The sequence below is a fragment of the Macrotis lagotis genome, chromosome X (genome assembly GCF_037893015.1).
Source record: "Macrotis lagotis isolate mMagLag1 chromosome X, bilby.v1.9.chrom.fasta, whole genome shotgun sequence".
In the NCBI taxonomy this organism is placed as follows: domain Eukaryota; kingdom Metazoa; phylum Chordata; class Mammalia; order Peramelemorphia; family Peramelidae; genus Macrotis; species Macrotis lagotis.
Window position 1 is genome coordinate 104,701,099 of NC_133666.1, and position 23,079 is coordinate 104,724,177.

General features: G+C 40.4%; 1 protein-coding gene across 2 annotated transcripts in view; it reads right to left on the reverse strand.

The window, feature by feature from the left end:
- Positions 1-23,079, reverse strand: part of LOC141500978 (serine palmitoyltransferase 1) — a 524,715-nt gene that overhangs the window by 191,846 nt on the left and 309,790 nt on the right. The window lies entirely within an intron of this gene.

A 23,079-nucleotide genomic window follows, 5' to 3' on the forward strand; every position in this document is an offset into this window, starting at 1 on the left:
GGTAGATATGGGGGCGCCTCCCAGTTTCCTTGTGGCAGAGGATTTGAGGCGACCAAGGTTTGCCATAGCCTATATCCTGGAGTTTGCTCTACGGGACTTCATCTCATGTCCTGCAAGGCCAGTAGGTATGCTATGGGGCCACCTCCTACATATCCCCCTTCCTTTTTTAAAGAGGCCAAGAGGATCTCAGTGTGGAGGGAAATTTCTTGGGTCTGGCCACTGAGGTGTTTGCAGAGAGTACAGGACAACCAGAGACCTCCAATAACTAGGAGTGAGTGGCAATAGTTTCTCCCTGTCCAGGGCAAGATATGAAGTGGACACTTGCAAGGGATGGTTGGGGAGTCTGCCAGAGGGAAAGAGAGGGAGTCATGACATATGGTTGGTAATCGATGCAGGCTTGCCTGGGAGGATTGGGGTGCCAGGAAAAACGGGGCATGAGAAAAAGGGATGCGGGGGAGGAGGAGGAGTAACCCTGGCAGCGTAACATCTCTTCAGCCTGGCATTGTAAGGCTTTTATATCCCCCCTAAGTCATAAGGCTAGAGTCTTTAGCACAGCATAGGCTGCATCTCTTTCCCCTCGGTTGAGGATGAGAGGAATTAGGACCTTGAGTCACGTTCTGTCACGGAGAGCTGCTCAATCTGATGTTGAAGGTCTTGATCCATGTTCAGAGGAGATCAGGAGGATTAGGCGTGAAGGAACCCAAACAGGGGATGAGCTGTCTGTAGGAAAAACACAAGCAAAACTTCAGCCTTGGGTTAGTAATGGTGCGGAAGGTTGCCATTTTCCCAGACAGTGGGTCCTTCCATGACACCAAGGGGATGGGGGTGGAAGAGGGAAAAAGGGATGCCCCATGTTTGTAGGTGAGACCTTTGTCATCAGATTGTAAGAAGTTCATGGTGAACATTGCCTGGGGAAGGTGCAATTCGGGTGTCTTATAGGAGTTCACCGCTTGCTTTTCTAGGAGAGATTTAAGAGTGCAGTGAGCTCTCTCAATCAGAGCCTGTCCTTGGGGGGTTATATGGAATACCGTGTTTAAGGGAGATAGTCCACTCAGAGCAGAAGGTGCGAAAAGTGGCAGATGTGAATGAGGGACCATTGTCTGTTTTAAGTGTGTGGGGTACTCCCAATACACAGATAGCTGAGAGAAGGCCTTGAGTGGCAGCTGGGGCGTTTTTCACTGGAGAATGGGTCAGCCCATAAAAATCTGGAAAAGGTATCAGTGGCTGTGAAAACATATTTTTGGCAGCCAAAAGAGGGAATGTGAGTGAAATCAGCTTGCCATAAGGAATTGGGGTGGAGGCCTCTCGGATTTACCCCTGAATGGGAAAGAGGTCCTAGGGGTAGAAAGGCAGCACATCGACAGCATGCCCTAGCCAGGTGTTTACAAGTGACAAGGGTGAGAGAGGGGTATAGTGAGTGCAGAGAAGGAGGAGATAAATGGAAGCCAGTGTGTAATTCCTTTGCTGCTTGTATTGGGGAAAGGGTGTGAGAGGTTAATGCAAGGGCAGAGTGAATGGAAGCATTGCCGGAGGCCAACAGACTTGGGAGGTCAGAGTGAGAACGTATGTGAGAAATAAACCAAGGTTGGTTTCTGATGTGGAGAACTTGCTGGAGAAGAGTCATAAGAGCTGAGATAGGGGACCCGTCATGGGATAGAAAGGCCAGGGGTAGAGAGGAGACAATCTGTACCGCATAAGAGCTGTCAGAAAAATTGTTAAAAGGGATGGAAGGAAAATGGAGAAATACAAGAAAGGATGGCATACAGTTCCACCCACTGGACAGACTGGGTGTGTGGGACTGTGTGTGTGGTTGGGGTTATAACAGCATCCATGGTAAAGTAACCACAGCGGGCACGATTGGCATCTGTGAAGAATGTAGCGGCTTCGGGGAGAGGGTGTTTTTGAGGAAAGGCACATGTGACTACTGTGAGAGGAAGGGAGGGGAAGGATTTGAGGAGAGGGTGTTTAGGGTAGTGACATGAAGGACAGCCAGGGAATCCTACCAGGGAGAGAGCTATAAGATCCCCAGAGGCAAAAGAGATAATTAAAGAGTGAAGCGGAAAAGGGAGGATTATGGAGTCCGCTTCTTTCCCGAAAATTAGGAGAGAGGCTAGTCTAGAGTGTTGAATGAAATCAGAAATTACATGGTTAAGTGAGCCTATGAGAGGAAGGCGAGAAAGAGCCATGTGGATCCAATATAGTGGTCCATCTTGCCACAGGACAGAGAGGTGTTGGTAGATCAGAGCAGAAATAGGAGATGAGGGGTCATAACGTTTAAGGCCTGCATTAGGGAGGGCTTTGTTGACAAGGTCTAGGGAGTTAAGTGCTTCGGGGGTGAGTTTACGAGAACTAGCCGGGTGGGGGTCACCTTTCAAGCAGTCAAATAAAGGTCTAAGGGCATCTGTTGGGAGGTTGAGAAAGGGTCTGGACCCAATTTATATTTCCACAAATTTCTTGGAGGGACGTGAGATTGAGTGGCCGTTTTAGATCTACTTTTGGTTTTCCTACAAGGACCGTGCCAGATTTGAGGGTGAATCCTAGATATGTGTAAGGGGGTATGCGCTGAACTTTCTCAGGGGCTATAGCCAAGTTGGAGGCTTTTAAAGAGCCCAAAGTCCAGTCATAGCATATTTGGAGAGTGGAGGGCTCAGGATGGGATAGGAGGATGTCATCCATATAGTGAATGAGAGTAAGTTTAGGGATGATGTGAATTGGTGCTAGAGCATGATTGACATAAAGCTGACACAAGGTGGGACTATTAACCATGCCTTGTGGAAGCACGACCCAATGGTAATGTTCTGCTGGGCATTCTAAATTTGTTGATGGCACAGAAAAGGCAAAATGTGGGGTGTCTGTAGGGTGAAGGGGAATGCTGAAGAAGCAGTCTTTAATATCTATAATGATGATGGGTTGTTGTATTGGAATGGCTGATGGGGCAGGGAGAAAGGGTTGTAGGGCCTCCATGGGTTCTATTACTAAATTTGGGGCCCAAAGGTCATGTAGAAAGCAGAAATTTCCTGAGGCTTTCTTTTTGATGACAAAGACTAGAGAGTTCCAGGGACTGGTGGTGGGGACAATATGCTTCAAGGTTAGTTGTTGTTTAACCAAGTCTTTGAGGATGGACCAGTTTCTCTGCCGAGAGGGGCCACTGATCAACCCATACCGGAGTCTCCACCTTCCATTTCGTAGGAGGAATGGTGAAGGGGAGATGGGTATGAGGGCAGAGGATCGACCAGGGCCCTTAGAATTGGGGGTGACTGCTAACATCTGTGCTTATGGCAAGGCCCATCTAGGTTTGTATATCTCGTCCCCATAAGATGGTGGAAGCACCAGGGATGAGGAAGGGTCTAAAGTGACCAGAGTGGCCGACAAGGTCAGCCCATTGCAGGTCCTTCATTACCAGGGCACTGGGGGTTGACCCAGATATTCCATGAACAGTAGGGCCGTTATTACAAGGCCACAATGGGGAGGCCTGTTCTAAAGGAAAGATCGTGGTATCGGCCACTGTATCGATGACTCCCATGTAAGGGAGTCCCTACACGAGGAGGGTGGTTTTGGGTTGTTTGAAAGTTATCAGGGCTGTCCATAGGATGTCCTTCCCTCTTTGGGGTGGGGCTGAGGGCTGCCCCACATCCTGTTTCTGACCTACAATCTTTGGCCCAGTGAAAACCTTTGTGTGACTTGGGGCACTCTGTTCTAGGGCGGGTCTTGTCTGCTGTGGTTGATGAGGGGTGGTTTCATGGGCTGCGGCTATTGGCGCAATCCTTTGCCACATGACCAAAAACCCCCACATGCAAAGCAGCTGCCATTTGGGCTGTCTTGTGGGGGGGGCATTTCCCTTTGGTGTGTTATCTAGGCGAAGGGCTGCCATAGCTCGGGCAAGGGCAGTGGCCTGGTGTTTAGGAGTGCCAATATCCTTACAGGCCAAGACCCAGTCTAGTATCTCCTGACTTTTAGTGAGTTCTATGGCCTGCTTACAATCTGCCGTGCATCCTTCCTTCAGTACCTCCTTAATCATAGCTTCCTGTGCCACTGCATGAGTGATTTTGTAAGACACCCACTCCTCCACTCTTGCTACAAATTCTGAGAAAGGCTCATCGGGTCTTTGTATTAATTTATGTATTTTCTCTTTTGCTAGGCCAGACCTGGGAATACGGCACCAGGCTCTCAGAGCACAGAGCCTGATCTGATCAAAATATTGAGGGGGTCCTTGGGCCTGAGCCGCTGTGGTGGAATAGGCACCTTCCCCCTGCAGCATGTCTGCTGTGATCGGCACCCCAGAGCCCGCATTTCTTTCAGCGAGCTGTTCACACTCGTCATAATATAGAGACTTCAGTAGAACAAAGTCTCCTGAGGTGAAAAGAGTTCTCATAATTTGTTTATAGTCCCTGGGGCAGCATAAATCTATACTCCAGTCATCCAGAAGTTGTTGTAGATAAGGGCTCAATAAACCTTCCTCTCTAGCAACTTTCCTCATTTTCTCCATAAGTTTAGAATCAGTGGGGTACCACCTGGCAGGACGTTGTGGTGTTGGGTTGGTGTTAACTGGGAAAGCTGAGATTTGGGGGAGTTGAGGAGCCTCAGGGTGTGGCATTATGGGAGGAAACAAAGGACTTTGAAAGTCCTTCCCAGTGGGTGGCCACTGCCCCCATGCGGCATATCTCATTCTACACAAGTCCTCTGCCCAAGTGGGGGTGGGGAGTACGGGAGTAGTGGGGAAAGGGGGGGATACCCGCCTCTAAGGTGCTTATGTCTGCTTTTTCCTTTTTTTAGTATGTCTGGGCTGGTTCCTGTTGCTGACTTCTGGGCACAGCAGCTGAGGCCACATGAGTTGGGGCCACATCCTGTTGCTGTCTGTGTTGCCTGTTCCTCATTGCATGGGGGAGGAGAATAGCGGGGGAGGGTGGTACAGATTCCCCTTCCTCTGCCTCACTGTCGTCTCCCTCTTGCCCTTGTTCTTTTCTTCCCTCATCAAGTTTAGGGGCTTTATCTTTATCCTCCACTTGGGTAGTCTCCCCTGACTGTTTTGGGTTATTCTCAGTCAATACTGGCTATGGCAGGATCCTCTCAATCAGTGTATTCAGAATCACTGTCACCCGAGTCATGGGCAGTGCCTTGTAATATTGTGGGAGGGGAAGGATCTTGTCCTGAAAGGCAGGAGTGTACAGCTGTTACTATGGGATAGAAGCAAAGGGGGGGCTTGAAGTCCCCAAAGGCTTCCCTCCTCCGGGCCAGTGCAAGAACACGGCTCCAAATGTCAGGATCCATGACATGTGAGGCCTCTGCCCAGGGAGCTATTGTCTTTACCAGGGACAAGGTAGCTATGCATTCTTTGAGGGAGCATTTTGCTCTTCCAGATTTGAGAAGTGATTGAACCACCCATTCCTGGGCTGTACAGGACCCAGAAGGACAGTTGGCCATCTTTGGCTATCTCGCTTTCTTTTCAGGAAACAGTATGAGAGAGAAAATAAGAGGAAGCAAAAAAGACAGGAAAGCGAAAGTATGATAAGAAGAGTGTAACCGGTTATGGGACCTGCAGGAGGCGGCGGAAGACCAGTTGTGTTACTCACGGTTCAGGGGAAATCAGCCAAAGATTGCCTGCAATTTCAGACTGGTTCCCAGGTTTCCACACCATTTGCTGTCGGGCGGGGCTCTTCCCTCTGCAGAACCTCGGGGACTGCCAAAGAAAGACAACTCACACAGGCGATCAGGGGACAAGTCCAATTTATTTCTGCTTCTGTAAGCTTATATACTATATTCTATATGCGGAAGCAGGGTATGGGAGCATCTCCTGAGGCCTGTATCAGATTGGCCTGAGCCTCTTGCATTGCCTTAGTCGACTGTCTCTATGCAGAAATTTGTCAAGCAAGGGATGGGTGAAATAGGGAAGTAGATGGGTAGATATGGGGGGGTAGATATGGGGGCGCCTTCCAGTTTCCTTGTGGCCAAGGATTTGAGGCAACCAAGCTTTGCCTTAGCCTCTATCCCAGAGTTTGCTCTACGGGACTTCATCTCATGTCCTGCAAGGCCAGTAGGTATGCTGTGGGGCGGCCTCCTACAACCCAGAATACAAAACTTACCTGTCAATTAAACAATACACTAGTTAATTGCAAGATAATAAGATCATAATCGTGATCCCTATTTAGTCCAACCCTATTTAGCAGATGAGGAAACTTAAGGCCCACATAATTTAAATGACTTTCTGAACATCATCACACATTAAGTATTTTGTTTTTGTTTTTTTTGCAAGGCAGTGGCATTAAGTGGTTTGCCCAAGGCCACACAGCTAGGTAATTATTAAGTGTCTGAGTCTGGATTTGAACTCAGGTACTCCTGACTCCAGGGCCAGTGCTCTATCCACTGTGCCACCTAGCTGCCCTGACACATTAAGTATTAAAGTTAGGATTTGAAAGCATTTTTCAGACTCCAAATTGTTACGAAATATTGTTAGTACCATATTTAGATGCCCAGGTAAACATAATTTGACTTCAAACCAATACCAAATTTTATTATTAAGATACAATTTTAAAATAACCATCAAACTAACCACTTGTTATGAGCTATAATCCAGAAATCCAAATAAAAATGGAAAACCAAAATACGAAACCACACAGTTCCTAAGAGTTGCAAAGACCTGAAGTTAACTGACCTTCAAAGTCTAAGTACTTAAGGACATTGAATTCCAAGAACTACTTTCCCAAACAGTATATTTCCTAACAACTTCCTTTTAAAAAAGTAATAAGTAGAAAAAATAAACTTGTGGGACCCACTTTTTTAAAAATTGTATTATGATGAATTAACTCAACAACTGAGTATTTTCAACAATTCCTCTTTCCTGTAACTAACAAAACCCTAACTACAAAGTTTGTAACCAAGTGATAACTATATGTGTTATGTTAGCTGGGGATGAACCAAATAAATAAGAAAAGGTCCCTGCCAATAACAAACACTGACTCTGCAGTGAAATTATTTACAATGAAAAATTATGAAATACAGAGTCAAAAGAAATTCAAACAGCAATTTCTTTTTGTTAACTATAACTTTAAATCTAGTTGCAAATCCAATATTAACAAATCCTCAAAGTGAATTTGACTAATTTAACTAAGAAATTAGACTGACATTTTTGTCAGGAAAAGTCTTTAAGAGTTTACAGAAGGTTAATTTCTTTTGATCTCATGCCTACAGGGTGTAGGAAGTTTTGCAATTAGTAATCAAATAAATTTCCACTCAAAAGACAAACGTCCTGGCCTGGGGCAAAATGAGTTTTAAAAGTCTACCATGTACCAAATAAGAATAATTTAGGGTTTCACCCCAATTTGCATTTCTTTATAATTTAGCATGTATTTTTTAATTAATGAAGATATTGCTGAACAACAACAACAAAAAAAGCTGGCTGAGATCTCACGCAGCAAAATTGTAAACCAAAGAATAAACTAATTCATTTTATACAACCTCTAAACATATTACAAATGTTTCTTGGAGAATAAACTTTATCTTAGAAAAATTGTGCCAATGAAAAATTAAATTTTTCCATTACAGATATATCAAATGTATACAAAAATCAGTTACCATATCCCAAGGTAGCCACAAAGACCCCTTTTGTGGCAAAACATACTTTTATAAACCATTGCAAGTTTTTTTTGGAAGTACAAAATTTAAGATTTGTAAGCAAGATTTCAATTTGAATTTCTTGCTATATAATTTTTTGCCACTAAAAATTCAATCAATAAAATTTTAAAGCAAGCATTTTGTGAAGCCACAGAGCCCTACAAAAAATTGTAATTCTTTATTTAAGTTTCCAGATTTGATGACTTTGATACTCCTTATATAAACATATTTTATTTTTCATGCTAAAGTACACTCCACAACATATATATGCATATATTATAATAGCTCATATATGAGCACTAAGGATGTAGCTTTTTCTTTTGGCTATGAATAAAGTGGGGGAGGGGTTAGAGAGTCAATTAACCTGAGGGCAACAGACATTCATTACTATGCCATTTTCAACAAGTGACCATTTCATCTTTGCTAGCACTTTGTTATTAGTATCACTACCTTAAAGATAAAACACCTGCTCATATTATGTAATTCATTGTCAACAACAGAGTAACTTTTAATAATTTAAAACTTTTTAAATTAATTTTTTAACCCAACAATTTTTAAATATCAGTGAATTTCTTTGACAATAGAATGGGTATGCTGGTATAATTTGTATGTGAGAAACAACATGATTATATGCCTTTAAATCTTTTTACCCCCTAAAGATAAGTTAGAATATAGAATGCTCTAGAGACAATTTCACCTAGTAGATCTGATGGCCATGTAGTAGCATATTATTCCTTTAGGAAAAGGAAGGTTTTCTTCTTATAAAATAGAGTAAGAATTTTAGAATACTGAATATTTCATTGTGTGTGTTTTTTAATGTTTTTATAATACAAGACATTCCAACTAAAAAACATTGACCAAATATTTTTTATGAAAGAAAATCATCCATCTTTATTCTTGTGACTTATATTGTTTAATATGTATAACTATGATTACCTAGAATACTGTATGTATGTATATTGATCAGTTGATTGTAAAACATACCAAAACTCATGATAAAAAGGAAGATAAAATGAAACTGCTTAAAATCTTTATTTTTGCCAGTTATCATTATTCCCCAGATATCAAGCCTGGTTACCGCTTATAGATACAAGTTGTATAAATGTCACCTTTCTTAAATTTAAATATAGACATTTTACTCAGTCTCCACAAATAGATGCTTTCATTTCACTGAAACTTATGTAGCATTTAAAATAACTTGTTGGCAGTTTAATCATTCTTGCTAAATCTTGATTTAGGTCCCGAGATAGGCCTTCTCCATCAATCTTTACAGTACAAACAAAAGACTCAACCAAGAAACCCAACAAAACAAGGTGGCACCTACCCTTGTTAGTCTCAGCCTCTACAAATCAGTTAAGGAGTTCTGCCACAAGCAAATGTTGCCAAAGCACACACTGCCAAAAAAAAAAAAAAAGAGCAAATACAAGGAAAAGAAAAGTTAGCTGGCCCAAGTCGACAGTCATGAAGAATTGCCCAATGTTTTGTTTTCCATTTTGATAGGATATATTTCATTACATACATATTAAAGAAGACAAATAATGCCGAGTAACTTCTGAAAATTTTAAATCAGGGGGTGGTCGGTTAAAGATCAAGGTTAATATTTCTACTACTCTTTTTGGTAAGTAGACCAAGGCAATAAAAAATATGAAGGAAAACAGTAAAGGGTTGACTTAGTCCACGTTTAGAAATTTTCAGAGAGAAAAGGTGGGAGGGGGAGAAGTGTGGTTTGTCAGAGAACAAGGCAATATTATATGATATCAAGGAGAAAAAGGAGAAAAAAATGTTTCCTAGACAACTCAACCAACCACCTTTCCCATCTCCTACTGGTTTAATAATCAACTTCTAATAAGAGGATTCCTTTCTCTGGACAATCAACCCCTTATCTCCTCCAGTTGCCTGGGGCTTTGGTAGGGCGAGGAGGGCAGGGAGAAGTAAGGTGGAGATCCCAAGGATTTCCTAAAGTATCGGGGAAATGGGGGAGTAATTATTGGAGTTAGGACCCACACGCACACACTTTCCCGAAGACGGGTGGGGGGAAGAGACAATGAAGACAGAACTGCGCCTCCATCTCGGGTCCTTCCTCCCAAAAAGTTAAGGAGGAGAAAACAAGGTTTTTCAGTCTCCTCCCCCTCTCCACCCCAACCAAATGGCAGAACCTGAGACCCAGGACTGAATAACAGGAAATAGAGGTAACTGTCACCTCCTGGAGAGTGGTAAATGGATTAAAGGGAGCCAACAAAGGAAAGAAAAGTCCCTTTCAAATGTGCAGTTGTACAAGATTAACGGGTTGCTCCAGTCTGCAGCATCCAGCAGCGGCCCTCAAGGACTGCAGCATCCTCTGAGCCTCCGGGGACCTCCCCAGAAGACTGGAGAACTGAGAAGACCCCTTACACCCCTTAAAAATAAGTCAACAAAAAGACCCCTTCAGAGTCCAGACTTCCAAAGGAAACTGGCACCAGTAGAGCCATAGTCTGGTTTCTGGAGTTGGGGCCCGAGATTAGAGTTCCCCTGACTGCCCCCCCCCTTGGGATTTTGAGGGAAGGTGGACGATCGGGTTAAATTTGGCAAATCTTTCCCTACAAAGCGCAGTCCTTTGGAGAGAAGGGGTCTATCCCTGCGTCCTCTGCTGGGCTTGAGCAGGAGGTGAGCGACCCAAAAGTAGAATTAAAAATAAATGGATTTTCACTTTCCCTGGGCTAGTGTATTTAGTTCTAAAAAGCCAGCTGGGCAGATGGTTCGTGGTTGCAAAGGTCTCTCCCCAGCCCTTCTTTCCCTTTAGGAGGCTGGACCAAAGGATTCGGGGCTGGGAGGCTCTGGAGCAACAAGACCAAGATTGTTCATATAAGGAAAGAGCAGAGACCGGCCCAGAGTTCACGGCGCAATTCCAGCCGCCCCATTCCAACTCCGGCTCTCCGGGGCCCCACATCCGCCGCCCCGACAGGCAACCCCCCCCCCCAAGACTCCCTCCTTGGAGTAACAAGCCAAGTCGGGCGCAGGCAGTGAGCGGCGTTGCCGTGCCCCGGGCTGGAGCCCGCAGACCGAAAGAAGGGCCAGAGCGGGGCGGGGGGCTTGCACAGGGGAAGCTCGCTCCCACCCCGGCCCTCGCACTCACTTTGACAGAGGGCCGGCCATGTTTCTCTTAGGAAGCTGGGGGAAAGCTCCCTCCTTTTTCGCCCTTCGGGCAAACCGCTACGTCCCCTCCCCCTCCCGCTCCCCACCGACTCTCGTTCCCCCAAGGGAGTGAAACAATTGAAAACGCTACCCGGGCACCCGGGCGCCCGAACGCCAAGCCAGGAGCGTTCGGACGCTGAGAGGCTCTTCAGCGGCGCCGGGACGGGCAGAGCCGGGGCTCCGGGCGCGGCAGCGGGCAGGAGGAGGACCCCGAGGAACCGCTCCCGGGGAGCGAGGCTTACCTGCGGCCCCGGGCATCTGCAGGAGAGGCGCAAAGGTCACCAGAAACGCCACGGCTCTGCGGAGAGCCCCTAGCTGAGCCCCGGGCTTGTCGGAGCCCCGGGCCTCCGCGGGGTGGGCCATGCCGCGCTGCGCTCCCGCTGGTGCGGGCTGAGGGCCTGGGGCGAGCGGCGTCCTCTGGGCGGGGATCCTGCCCGGCCCTGCAGAGCCCCGGGCAGCCCGGGCGTCTCCGCCCTCGCTCCGCGCACACAAAGAAGCGCCTTGTCTCCCCGGGCTGGCTGCTGAGCTGGGCGGTCCGGGCCGCCGAAGCTGGTCCAGCGCGCCGCTCCCGGGCCGTCGCCTTGCTCTTCATGATGCCCATGCAACTGTTTGGCACTGAAGACGACACCGGTGATTTTTTTTCCGGCCGCTCCACTGGGTCCTGCGGCGAGGGCTGACTCCGGTTGGGTTTACCCCAGCACCCCCACCAACCGTTCGGTGCCCCCCCCCAGCTCTTTCAAATTTGGCTGTTTTCCAGGAAACTTTTCTTTTCTCACTAGTGCATCCTCCCTAAGGTTGCTCCCAAGACTTCCAGCTTCCAGTTGCGACTTTCGATGCCAGCGCCCCGGTCCCAGCCCGGTCCCGAACCGCCCGCCGCAGAGCAGACAGCGCGGAGAGGAAAACTCCCGGGAGGGGAAGGGGAGGGATGGACTGAGGGGCTCACCCCTCAAACACCGCTATGGAGAAAGAAAGTGAGAAGGGAAATCCTGAAAGCCGCGCCCTCTGCCGTACACCCGGCCCAAGGCTTTGGAAGGCTCTGTGAGCAGCAGCGGAGGAGACTTGGGGACTCAGCGGGTCACTTGTGCTGGCAGGGCCAGAAAAGCTGTTCTGGCGGGGAGCAGAGGTGGGCCAGGCGCCGCGGGGACAGCAGCTCACCCGGGGGCCAAAGAGAAGCAACAAGGGCTCGGTATTTTAAAAAGACACTGGCCTTAGCCCTATGGAGGGCAAGACGGGATGGCTCACCCCTCCAAACACAAAGAGTTGCATCTCTCCATCTTCACGGAAGCTTACAGTAGAAAAAGGAATAGCTTGAAGAACTTGGAGCCATTGTGTGCAACCTTTTGTTCGGGGAGCATTTAAGACAGGTAATCAAATGAAAAGGAAATTCAAATGCAATTTTTTAAAAAAGTTATTCATTAATACTAAAATGGACTATGGGGTCGAAGCGGAAGAAACTGAAAAAATATTTGGGAAATTAAAAAGTGAATGGAGAAAAACATTGATCCATGGAAGAATTTATGAACTTATCTACTTCCATCAGTTGCTTTTTAATTTCTAAAGTCCAGGAACCAAAAATCCACCAAAATATTTACAGCAATTACAGAATAACAGTCAATTCAAGGTGAGCATTCCTGGGAATCTGATCCTTTGCTTTAATTTTATTTGGTCTTATCATTAAAAGTGAATGGTATAACTATACCCACTGAAGAAAAAGCTTCTCTGAAAAAGCTACAAAGCATGCAAAAGTAATTGACTTCAGCAGTGAAAAAAATTTTTGAAGGCAATTCAAACAGTATGTTTTTTATTCTTGTTTTTAAAATCCAGAGGACTTTGAAGATTTAGCCCGCTGGGGGAGAAGAAAAAAGGGTTATTTATTTTTCTCTTATTTTAGAGAAAATATTTTTTCATTGCAACACTGAAAAACCTTTAAAAAGCAGCATGGTATAGTAATCTCTAATTGCTTCCACCAGTAAAATAGAGAAAGTCTAGATCAAGGAATTGGACATGCAACTAAAAAAAAACTAGAAAAAGAACAAATTTAAAATCCCCCAATTAAACACCAAGTTAGGAATCCTGAACATCTAAGATGAGGTGAATAAAACTGAAAGAAAATCATTGAACTAATAAATGAAGAAGCTGGCTTTTATGTAAAAACCAGTATAATGGAAAAAAAAGAACAGTGGTGAATTTGACTTAAGAAGAAAATCATATTACTAATTACTATTACATTTTATATTTACATAGTATTACATTACACTATCACATTACTATTACTAATTACATATTACTAATATCAAAAATGAAAAAAGAGTAAGTTCATCAATGAAGAAATTAAAGTAATGATTAGGAGTGATGTCCAACTATAGAATGAAAATCAGATAAATTACCCAGATTAATAGAAGACGAAATAAAATACTTAACCCAATCTTAGAAAAAGAAATTAAACAAATCATCAGCAATCTTCCTAAGGAAAAAAAACTAGGGTCAACTGGATTCACAAATGAATTCTACCAAGCATATAATGAATTTCTCCCAATACTATAAAAACTATTTGGAAAAATAGATGGAGACCTAACAAATCCTTTCATGACACAAATATGTGCTGATACCAAAACTAGAAAGAACCAAAATCAGAAAGTATAGAGCAAGCTCCCTAATGAATAATGATGCAAAAAGTTTAAATAAAATACTAGCAAGGCAATAAATCAGAAGGTTCATACACTTATGACATTCCAGGAATGCAGAGCTGGTTAAGTATTAAGAAAAGTTTCAGTAAAATTGATTACACCAGTAACATAAACAACACAAACCATAGTATTATCTCAATGGATGCAGAAAAAACCTTTGACACAAGACAACACCCAAACCCTATCAAAAACACTAGAGACCATAGAAATAAATGGAGCTTACTTTAAAATGATAAGTAATAGCGATCTAACAAATCAGCAAGCATTATCTTTAATAGTGATAAGCTTGAAGTCTTCCCTATAAGATCAGAGGTAAAGCAAGGATGCCCATTATAACCTCTATTATTCAATATTAAACTAGAAATGTTAGATAAGCAATAAGAGAAGAATAAAAATTGAAGGAATTAGGGCAATGAGGGAACAAAACTATCACTGTTTGCAAATGTTATGACAGTATATTTAGAAAATCCAAAAGAATCAACTAAAAACTAAATAAGAACTAAAAATTTTAGCAAAGTTGCAAGATACAAAATAAAATTCACATAAATCATCAGCATAAAGGGTGAACCATAACTATTGGAGAGCAAGGAATGGTGTGTCAGACATATGAATAAGGAGAGAATTTAGGACCAAAGAAAATATGAAGAGTATTTCAAGATATAAAATAGGTAAGTAAAATAGAAAACTAGGGAAGAGGAAATTTTATAAGTATCTCTGATAAAGGTCTCATTTATCAAATATCTAGAGAACTGAATCAAATTTATGAAAATGCAAGTCATTCTCCAACTAATAAATGACCAAAAGATATGAAGAGGCAATTTTCACACAAAGAAAAAAATTTTAAAAATATAAAAATACTTTATGACAAAAAAGGAAAATGATCAATGTTGGAGGGGATGTGGAAACATTAATGCATTGGGATAGAGTTGTAAACAGATCCAAATCTTTTGGAGAGCAATTTGGAACTATGGTCCAACAGGCTATAAAACTGCATACCCTTTACTCCAGCAATACCATTGCTACATTTGTATCTTAGAGATATAAAACAGAAAAAGGATGAGTTTGTACAAGAATATTTATAGCAGATCTTTTTTTGGTAAGTAAGAATTGGAAATTGAAGGAATGCTCATCAATTGGAGAATGGCTAAACAAACCCTGATATATATATATGATTGTGATAGAATACCTGTGCTATAAGAAATGACAAGCTGCAAGAGTTCAGGGAAAAAACCTTGAGATCAATATACTTGAACTGATCCAAAGTGAAGTGAGAAGTATCAGGAGAAAGCAGTACTACAAAGTAACAATATTTTGCCATAAAGAATTATGATATTCAAAGGCAGTTTTCAGATGAGGAAATTAAAGCTATCTATAGTCATATGAAAAATTGCTCTAAATCATTATTGATTAGAGAAATACAAATTAAAGCATCTCTGAGGTACCACCTCATACCTCTCAGATTGGTCAATAGTTAAAGAAAGGAAAATGATCAGTGTTGGAGGGAATGTGGGAAATCTAGGACACTAATGCATTGTTGGTGGAGCTGGTAACTGATCCAACCTTTCTGGAGAGCAGTCTGGAATTATGCCCAAAGGGCAATAAAAATGTGATCCTTTGATCCAGCAATACCACTAACACATCTGTATCCTGAAGAGAGATCATGAAAAAGGGTAAAACTCCACATGTACAAAAATAATCATAGCAGCAATGTGGTGGCAAAAAACATGGAAATCTAGGAGATGTCCATCAATTGGGGAATGACTGAACAAATTGTGATATGTATATATATAAAATATATATATATATATATATATATATATATATATATATATATACGTGTGTGTGTGTGTGTGTGTGTGTGTGATGGAATGCTATTGTTTTATTAGAAATCAGGAGGGATGGGGTTTCAGAGAAGCGTGGAAAGACTTGCATGAATTAATGCTAAGTGAGATAAGCAGAACCAGAACATTGTACACCTTAACAACAATGTGTAATGATGATCAATGTTAATGAATTTGCTCACTCCATCACTGCAATAATCAGGGGGTCTTTGATGGAGAATACCATCAGTATCCAGAGTAAGAACTGTGGAATTTGAATGAAGATCAAAGATTATTATCTTCAGTTTTTAAGAAGTTGTCTTATGTACTACATTATTTTGCTATCTCTAATATTTTCTTTCCTCCTTACTGCTAAATCTTTTCTCTCAATACATTCAATATTAATCTGTGCATATCTGTAGGGGGAAGGGGAGAAAGAGGGGAAATTGAAAAATTCAAAACCTTGCAAAAAATGATAGAAACTATTATTGTATATAATTGGAAAACAAAAATTTCTTTTTAAAAATTGTGAATAATTTAGCTATTCTCAGTAATACAATTATCCAAGACAATTCCAAAGGAATAGTGTCCTCTTCTGAGGTTGTATCTTAATTGTCCTTATAATCACAATAGCTTGCTGTGGTCAGTTCTTTCTCCCCCCAATTTTTTTACTCATCTTTTTTTAATCCTTTCTTGGACTGAAAGAATATGTCACCCCTTTTTGCTGGTTCTGCATTTCAAGGCTTTGTCATAAGGTGCTAGTTTATGACTGTTTGGAAGTGAATGAATATGGAAAAGCTCTGATGATTTTCTGCTTGCTCCACCATCTTGGCTCCTAGAACTCTGTCTTCAAACAATTTTAAAATGATGTATCTAATAGGATCATGGAGTGATATGAGTAACAAAAGACTAAGATAAAGAAAATTTTCTGACCCAAGACAACTTAGGAAGTTGAAACACTGAGGGGCTTTCCCAGAGTGCATTCAGTAGCAACACTAGCCACAGACCTTGGAGATGGCTCTGATAGAAACAACAGAAGTAACACTTTCAGTAGTTCTCAGTCAATCGATGGTCAGGTGATGGGACAACTGACCAGAAAGAGATTATAGGAGATCCTCTAATAACCCTAGGCACAGTATCTGATATTTTTTTTGGCAAATTCATTGCTCATACACAGTTCTAGGTTTCAAGTGAAGAGAGCAGAGAGGAAAGTTGCAAGGTATCAAGGACCCTAGTTGCAAGTTGAGGGCAATAAGGAACTCTTGCAGTTGTAAGGCAGCAGAGGCCCTTTCTGAATAAGGACCATAACACAAATCAGGAAAGCAGTGGTCACACCTTTCTCTACAACACATAATCTTTGTGGTATGAAACCTACAGAACTCTGAAATCATCTGTGAAAAAACCTGCAGTTTAGGACAATGACCCCAGGTCAGCAAAGCCCAATTTTAATATTAGATTCAAAGTCAAGAAATAGGCTGGAAAAGTGAGCATATTATGAAAATAGTTACTTAAAAAAGTCAAAGAAAAATGCAAATTGAGCTCATGTTCATCAAGAATTACTGGAAGAGCAAAAATAAACTATGGTAAAAACCAAATATTAGTGTAGAGGAAAAAAATGTAAAATTGGGTATGAGTATTTCAAGAAAATTTTGAAAAGAGACTTAACCTCTTGGTAAAAGAGGTACAAAAAACTGCAGGGAAAAAAAAGATCTACAAAAAACCAGAATTTGCCAAAGGAAAAAATAAATGCAAAATGAAACTAAAAAAAAAATTTCAAAAACTGGAATTGAGCAAATGGAAGTAACTACCTCCAAGAGACAACAAGAAAAATAAAACAATTAAAAAGAATAAGAAAGTAGAAGAAAAATGACTGATTTTGGATTACATACTGAGGTAAGATAATTTTAGAATGTCTAAAAGTCTGGAATAATTTTTCAAGAAATTATCAAGGAAAACTTCACCTTAGAATCAGAGGGTTAAACAGAAACTGAAATCCCCTGAAAAAGATTGCAAAATGAAAACTTCCAGGAATATTATAGCTAAATTTCAGAGCTCGCAGTTCAAAGAGAAAATAATGCAATCAGCCAGAAAGAAATGATTTAAATATCATGGGGCCACAGTGAGTATCAAGATTTAGCAGATGTCATGTCAAAGGGGTGGAGGGTTTAGAATGATATTCTACAAGGCAAAGGAACTAGGATAAGAATAACCTACCTAATAAAACTGAATATAATTCAAAGGGAAAAATGACATTGATTAAAGAAAGGAATTTCAAACATTCTTGATGAAAAGACCAGAGCTAAATAGAAAATCTAATATTCAAACATAGGTTCAAGAAAAGGATAAGGTATATATGAAAGACAAATCATAAGGGACTCAATATGTTTAAAATGTTTGTATTAGTATGTGGAAAATGTAACTCCTAAGAACTTTATCATTATAATAGTAGGAAAAGAAGGAGTCTACATAGACAGAGGGCATGGGTGTGAATTGATTATGTCAGAAATGATCTAAAAAATGAAGAATGAAAAAAAGAAAGGTTTTTATAATGGAAGTTAGAAAACAGAGAAGCATAAAAAATTCTAACATCATTCTAATCTAAAATGATTCAAAGATTAACTGCATAGACATTCATCCATTCATATATATAGATTTGAAGAGATATTTACATGTAGATCACAGTCTTTATATACAAAAATATAGATAAATTTATCTAGATGCATAGGAATAGATAGATCTACGTAAATCTTCCATATGTAGATCTATGTCTAGATGTATAGGACAGATCTATAGAAATATATTTATATAAATCTATATGTGCATAAATAGGCTTATGTAGATATAGATAGAGGAACATGATCTTACTGAATAAGGAAGAAAGAGAAGAAAGGGATAAGAAAGAGGACAGAAGAAATAAGAATGAGGAATAAGAGACAGTGATTAGAAGGAAAGCAAAGTTTTGAGAAAGGTCAACAAAATAGAGAACGAGAGCGAGAGCGAAGGTTAAACAGAAGAAAATAGGATGGAGAGAAATAAACAGTAATTATAACTGTCAATAAGAATGGCATGAACTCACCTGTAAAATGAAAGCAGGTAATAGAATGAGTTAGAAATCAGAATATAACAATATATTGTTTACAAGAAACACACTTAATATAAAAAGACACACAGAGAATCAAATAAGGGCTCAAGTAATTTGTTATAGGCTATACATGTGCAGTCCTGCAAAACCTAATTCCATATTAGTTATAGTGTGAATGAAAATTCAGACCAAAAAAAAGTTCTAAGGAAAATAAAGTAAAAAAAAAAACCCTTAATTTGCATTCAGACTCTATCAGTTCTTTCTCTAGAGGTGGATAGCATTTTTCAACATAAGACCTTGGGAATTGTCTTGGATCTTAGCTAAGCTAAGACATTCAAAGTTGATCATTGTACTACATTGCTCTTATGATTATGTGTTCTCCTAGTTGTGCTCATTTAATTTTATATCAGATCATGTATGACTTTTCAGATTTTCTGAAACTATTGTGCTCATCATTTCTTATAGCACAATAGTATTCATCATAATAATATACTATACCATATACTATAACTTGTTCTGCAATTCCCCTGATAATAGGCATTCCCTCAATTACAAATTCACAGAGTTTTTATAAATACTTTTGTTCATTTAGTTCTCTCCCTAATGAATATTGATATAAACATTTTCAATAAAATATCTGCAAGGATACCAAAGCAAAATGTCACAATGTTAGTAAACTATGAATGCAAGGCTGATTCTATATTAAGAAAACTATAAGCATAATTAATTGCTTCCATAAGAATAACAACAAAAAGAATGATTATATATATTGAGGCAGAAAAAGTTTTTTACAAAATACAACATCCATTCCTATTAAAAATGTTAAAATAACAAGGAAAAAATGGAACCTTTCCTAAAATAAGTAACATCTATGTGTTCCTATATGCAAACATTTTATATATATATATATATATATATATATATATATATATATATATATATATATATACATATATATATATGTATATGAGGATAATAATAAGATCAGGAGTGAAGGAAGTATGTCAATTATTAACATTATTATTCAGTATTGTACTGGAAATGCTAGCTCTAGCAATAAGACAAGAAAAATGAATTTATGAAATAAAAATAGACAACAAGGAAACAAAACTATCACTGCTTGCAGAACATATTATGGTAGTTTAGAGAATGAAGAGACCAATCAAAAAACTAGTCAAAACAATTAACAAATTTAACAAACTTACAGGATATAAAATAAATCCATATAATCACCAGTATTTCTATACATCACCATCAAAATCCAGGATGAAGACATAGAGAAATTCCATTTAAAATAACTTCATATTGTAAACAATAGTCTATCTGCCAAGAGACATCCAGGAGTTCTATGTACACAAAACACTTTTGACACAAATTCAGATCTAAATATCTGAAGAAATATTAATTGCTGCAGGGAGGGAAAAGGTAGTAAAACTTTGTTGAGGAGGAATAAGAGGAAAGGAAAGAGAAAAAGATAAAGTTAGCACTGAGGGAAATACAGATTAGTAATCTTAACTGTAAATGTGAATTACATGAACTGTCCTATAAAATGGGAGTGGATAGCATAATGGATTAAAAACCAGAATCCTCTAATATGTTGTTTGCAAGAAACACATTTGAAACAGAAAGATATATTCAGTGTAAAGGTAAAATGTTGGAGGAAAATATATTATACCTCAGCTGAAGGAAAAAAATCAGAGGTAGTGATGCGGGTCTCAGATAAAGTAAAAGCAAAATTGATGGTGGGCAGCTAGGTGGCGCAGGGGATACATCACTGGCCCTGGAGTCAGGAGTACCTGAATTCAAATCTGGCCTCAGACACTTAATAATTACCTAGCTGTGTGACCTTGGGCAAGTCACTAAATCCAATTGCTTGCAAAAAAACAAAAGACTCATCTTCTTTAAGGGGCCAGCTAGGTGGTGAAGTGAACAGAGCACTGACCCTGGAGTCAGGAGGACCTGACTTGAAATCTGACCTCAGATACTTAATAATTGCCTAGCTGTGTGACCTTGGGCAAGTCACTCTTAAGCCCATTGTCTTAAAAAAATAAAAAAAAATTTTAAAAAGGAAATTAAATAATTTTATCTTAAATAATGGGTGGAACAAACAGCAAATAATAGAAATAATCAATAATTATATCCAAGAAACTGATATTAATAAGACATCATACCAAAATGGATGGGATGCAGTTTTGAGGGGACACTTTATATCTCTGCATGCCTATATGAATAAAACAGAGAAAGAGGAGATCAATGAATTGAGTATGCAACTAAAAAAAGCTAGAAAAAGAACAAATTAAAGATCCCCAATTAAATACCAAATTGGAAATTCTGAAAATTAAGGGACAGATGAATAAAATTGATCTACAAATAAAACAGAATTGGTTTTATGAGAAAGTCAATTAAATAGACAAGTCTTTGGTTAATCTGATTAAAAAAGAGAAAGAAGGTAACCAAATTATCAGTATCAAAAAGGAAAAGGGCTGGAATTACAGCCAAGGTGGCAGAGATAAGACAAGCACACTTCTAAAGTCTCCTGATCTTTCCCCATCTATCATATGAAACAAACTTAACCGAAATCTGACCCACAAAAACCCAGAAAGAAAAGCCAGGAGAAAGAACATCTACCTCAGGATTTGTCTTCAGCAGCAGCCTTGAGCGAGTCCAGGCTGGTGAGTCTGGGCTTAGAGGGAGGATCAGCCCCATATCAACCAGATTAGCAGCTGAATTGGAATCGGGGAGTCTGATGGAACTGCTGGATCAGCAATGGGGCTAGAGTCAACCAGGGTGCAGAGGCACTGGTATTGGCACTCACCCTCTGGAGCTTGCTGACAGGGCTGGGGGGAGAGTTCCAGTACAGAAGAGCTATAAACACCATTCCTGAGCTCCTCTGGTCTGAGGAACTCTGAGCCCTGCCTCCATTGGTGGAGGCCTCTTCCTAGAACAACCAGCCCAGCTGACAATAGGGAGAGGGATGACCTTAACCCAGGGTAAAGCCCACCATTGATTGAAGGCAAAAGGATTCAATAGCTTTAACCCCTCCCTTCAAGCTAAGGGAGAAGGCCTCAATCAAGGTCACAGACACTCCAGAGAAAGCAATCAGCACCTCCTACTGGCCAGCCAGAGAAATTGCACTCAGTGAATAAAGCCTTCAGTAATCCCAACACCAAACCGCTGTGAACCACCCCCTCCCCAACTCAAGGTCTTAGCAAAATGAAGAAAGGTCAGCGGAAATGTGAATTCATAAAAAAATTCGTGGAAGGTAAAGACCCTAACTCAGAGAGACCTAGAAACTCTGAGGATGATCTGGTCTTCAGCACATAAAGACTTCCTTGAAGAAATAAGGAAGGAGTTTAAAAATCAACTGGAGGGGTGGCTAGGTGGCATAGTGGATAAAGCACCAGCTTTGGAGTCAGGAGTACCTGGGTTCAAATCTGGGCTCAGACACTTAATAATTACCTAGCTGTGTGGCCTTGGGCAAGCCACTTAACCCCATTTGCCTTGCAAAAGAAAAATCAACTGGAAAATTTGGGAGAGACAATTAATACCTTGCAACAAGAAAACAAATCCTTAGAAAATACAATTGGACAAATACAAAATGAGGCTAATTCTCTCATATTCTCAATTGGGCAAATGCAAAATGAGAATAATTCTCTCAAAACCTCAATTTGTCAAATGGAAAGCTCTTTCAAAAATAGAATTGACCAATGGGAAAAGGATTTGCAAAAGGTTAATGAAGAAAACTCCTCCATAAAAATAAAGAATGGAGACTGCAGAAACTAATGACTTCATAAGATAGCAAGAGCCTGTTAAAGAAAATCAAAAAACAGGGAAAAAAAAAAAGAAAATGTAAAATACCTCATCAACAAAACCACTGCCCTCGAGGGGCAATCTGAGAATTATTAGACTTCCTAAAAACATTGAAGAGAAAAAAAGCCTGGACTTAATATTACAGGATCTAGTGATGGAAAACTGCCCTGATATCATGGAACCAGAGGGCAAAGTAGTTATTGAAAGCATATATCGATCCCTCCAGAAAAAGATCCTAAAATGAAAACAACAAGGAATGTTGTGGCCAAATTCCAGAACTATCAGATAAAAGAGAAAATCCTGCAAGCAGCCAGAAAGAAACAATTTAAATATCAAGGAGCCACAGTAAGGATTACACAGGACCTGGAACAAGATATTTCAAAGAGCAAGGGAGCTTGGAATGAAGCCAAGAATCCACCATCCTGCAAGCTAAGCCTTCTCTTCCAGGGAAAATGATGGACATTTAACGAAATGGAAAAATTCCAAAAATTTCTGATGAAAAGGCCAGAGGTAAATAGAAAATTTGGACATCAAACAAGAGGTTCAAGAGACAAAAGAAAAGGTAAAAGGGGGGGGGGGGGTTGGTAAAAGAAAAAAAACTGCTATCCAATAAGTTGAAACTGGCTATATCCCAGCATGGGGGGAAAAGATTCTCATAAATCTTGAGAATTGTAACTCTAACAGAGAGAATATGCCTAACCAGAAGTGATGGACATTCATGACCTATGACCTATCCATGAGACTGCTACTATCTAATGAGATGTAACTGGCTTTAACCCCACTTGGGAGAATGACTCTAATAACTCTCAAGAATTTTAACTCTATTAGATAGAATGCACTTAGCTAGAAGTGATGGATACTCAGAATTTTTTAGGACTCAGATAGAATGATTTTTAAAACA